This window comes from Chionomys nivalis, chromosome 25 (genome assembly GCF_950005125.1).
Source record: "Chionomys nivalis chromosome 25, mChiNiv1.1, whole genome shotgun sequence".
NCBI classification, from domain to species: domain Eukaryota; kingdom Metazoa; phylum Chordata; class Mammalia; order Rodentia; family Cricetidae; genus Chionomys; species Chionomys nivalis.
In genome coordinates this window covers 34,134,355-34,137,863 of record NC_080110.1, presented here as the reverse complement: position 1 = coordinate 34,137,863, position 3,509 = coordinate 34,134,355, and positions in this window count along the sequence as shown.

Genomic DNA, 3,509 nt, shown 5'->3' with positions numbered 1-3,509 from the left:
TAGGCCTTCACACCTCAGTTAAACCTCGATGGTAATGCCTTCACAGAGGCAGTGAGAGGTGTGTCTCCTAGGTGGCTCTAAATGCAGTGAAGTTGATCATCAAGATTAGCCGTCACAGCAATGATGATAACCTCCACTGTGATGCCTGAATGCTTGGTACTATTAAGTCCCACGAAGGCAGGCAAGAAGAGCAAATGGGATGAAAGAAACTCTGAAGATGTGCTGACTGTGAGATATGAGAAACATTTATAAGATGAGTTATATGAATGGTTATGGTGAGTGAGCATCTTAACTTGGTCAGTAAGCCTGTCTGTAATATGACCTTTCTAGGCCAGCTTCTCTTGATGAACTTAGATTCTACCGTCCTTTCAAGGTGATTCCCTGCAGGGTGTATTTTACTCTGGTCCAGAATTTCTTTTGAAGAGAGAACCTACAGTTGCTATTCTCCAAAAACATTAAATTGAGATCATTTTATACTAGAGGACAATAAAGGCTCTTTTCCACCATTTTTTGTCTGGTGAGTGTAGTTTTGATAGCTGGTAAGTATTTGAAGAACTAGCAATTTTGTATGAAATTACAACCTGTTTGCAGAGATCATTATTTCTAGCTATATTTTTCTGCTATTAACTGAATTTCTCTTCTTTTTGTCATTGTGGATCATGTTTGTTGCCCCTCTGTTCTCTAAGTGTCCACATGTGTATGGTCACTATTGCTTTGACTAAGCCAGGGACACACTAGAAAGATCAGGGGTAGGCTCCTCAATATCTTGTAAAGAATGGCATCAGGATATCCTCAAAACCACGCCTGCTCACACACATCCACCCACACTTCTCTCTCTTCTATCCTTCCTCTTTGTTCTCGGCTTCTTTCATTTCTTATTAACATCCCTCCCTTCTGACCGCAGGTACAAGATCCGAGTCCTTCAGAGGCTCTACTCGGAACCACCTTTTTTTCTCTTGTGGCTTTCTGCTCCTCAAGCTTTGTTCACTATCGATTTTGTCTCCCAGACTTCCCAGAGAGTCTTCCCTGGGAGGTCTCTGGTTCACTGCACACTAGAACTGTTGCAGGCCAACTCTACAACTTGCTTGGACATCATGATTCTACTTTGGGTTGCATTGGTAAGTCTTAAACTCAAGCACAAACCTCCTACTTCATGTATAAAATAAGTCATCTTGGTAAAGGCAAGTCTTGAAACAGGATTGTGGCTGGGAAAGAAACAAAAGAACGTTCTAGTTATCCGTCAAGTCCTCCACCCAGGGTTTTCCTTCCTGCTTTAACACAGTGGGCGAGTGTGTGGCATTCATTTTGGTCCCTACAGGTCCTGAGGGGCAATTCAGATTCTTCAAAATACAATTATCTACAGAATTTGAAAGTCTCTTCCTTGTGAATACCAGAAAGGAAAGAAAGAGGAAGTTCAGCCATTCCACAACTAAGTTCAAGAATGGAGAACGAAGATTAATAATTCTGAGCAAGACTAGGGACAAAGAAGCAAGCTTCACAGTCCTTTCGGCCTCCTACATCATCACAATCAGTCAAACGGTCACGCACCCAGCAACTAAACAAACCAAAAGTAATGAAGAGGACTTCTGAGATCATGGAGCTGAAAGTTCAGAGAGAAGGTGGACAGGGATCTGGTTGGACCAGGACTATGGCTCCATTGTTACTCTGTGCTCCTGGCTCTTCAATCTTGCACTGGCTCTGTCTTCAGCTGAGGTGTTCTGCCAGCAGCCCCAGAAGCGCAGGGTTCTGTAGGAAACCCTCAGAACTATAAACCTGCACTTCTTAAAAGGAAATCAGAGGCAAACTGATAAAGGAAAATGAATTTATGTACACTTTGGCCAAATTGGTGAGAGAGTTTTTGGTTTTCTAACTATGTTACAATTTTAAACAAAAATGAAACAAAAGCCAGGAAATATGAATATGCTATTTTTTCAGAACCCCTTGAAATGAAGAACATCATTTTCTCCTGTGCATGGCACCAGGGCTTCACAATTTTTTTCAAGTGAAATTTCTGGGAACATTTTAGTTCTTCAGTGCCCACAGATTCAATAGCTTAATGGCTGAAGGGAAGAACACAAGCCTCTCCCTTTAGGATAAGTCCTTCATGACTACATCAGGAAGACAACATTGATAGCTTAGGGCACACATCCATGGGTTCACACAGATGAGATCATTCCTGTAGTTAGGATAATATTACACAGTGATTTTCTTACAATAGGTATCACTGGGCCATTCCTTCCTACGAGCCTACCAGGGCTAGGCAGTTACAGGTGGAGTCAACTAAACTAAAACTCCAGGGCTGCTGTAGCACAGGTAGAAAGATGGTTTCTCACAGAGAAGTCTGCCTACTGTTGGAAATGGGGAAGGGAAATTATGCTACCTAGGCCACAGACATGTCCAATGCACCATCAGCATAGACTGTGGTAGTTTGAATGTAATTGGCCCCTTATGAGCTTGTAGGAGGTGTGACTTTGTTGGAGGAAGTGTGTCACAGTGAAGGCAAGTTTTGAAGTTTCCTATGCTCAAGCTACACCCAGTATCACAGTTCACTTCCTGTTGCCTGTGGATCAAGACATAGAACGCCAGATCAAGATGTAGGACTCTCAGTTTCTTCCCCTGCACCATGCCTGCCTGCATGCCACCATGATACACACCATAATGATAATGGACTAAACCTCTAAAACTGTAAGATACTCCAATTAAATGTTTTCCTTTATTAGAGTTGCTGTGGTCATGGTGTCTCTTCACAGCAATAAAACACCTACTAAGATAATAGACTTTCACAGAAAATGGATGCTCATATAGCCCTGCTAAACTTGCTACATGAATGGTTTATCAACTAATTTCCTCTAATTGTACTTTTTATATCCTGAAAATGACTGAAACTGAAACTCATTACATTAAGTCCTAAAAACATTTTTATATAGGTTTTGTTATGGCTGTGTGTATGTAAGTCAGACAACTTACATGAGTTTCGTCTCTCATTCCATTTCATTGAACCAATGCCTCTCTTTTTTGCTGCTATGCAGATACTCAGGCCAGAGGCTTGAGAGCTCTCAGTCAATTCCCCTAGCTTCACCTCCCATCTTGCCATATAAGTACTGGTATTGTGTATGTGTCTTCATATTTTATATGGGTTCCAGGGATCAAACTCACATCCTCAGACATAGGCAGAACACTTGTTTACCTGCTGAGCCATCTCCATGGACTCCAGGCGACCTTTTGTTCTTTCCTTCCCCCTTTTCAACACCTCATGTCCCCTCTTCTGGGCTCCAAACCTTAAGTATTTGAGATAATACAATAAGGACTTTGTCTCTATCTCCATCCATTGCTGGACGAAGACTTTATGGTGATATTCGAGATAATCATTAGTGTGATAGTGGGGCAAGGCCAGTTCAGGCACCCTCTACTCTGCTGCCCCAGGACCTAGCTGGAGACATCCCCATGGACACCTGGGATCCCCTCTAGAGCCAAGTCTCTTGCCAACCCTGAAATGGCTCTCTTAATGT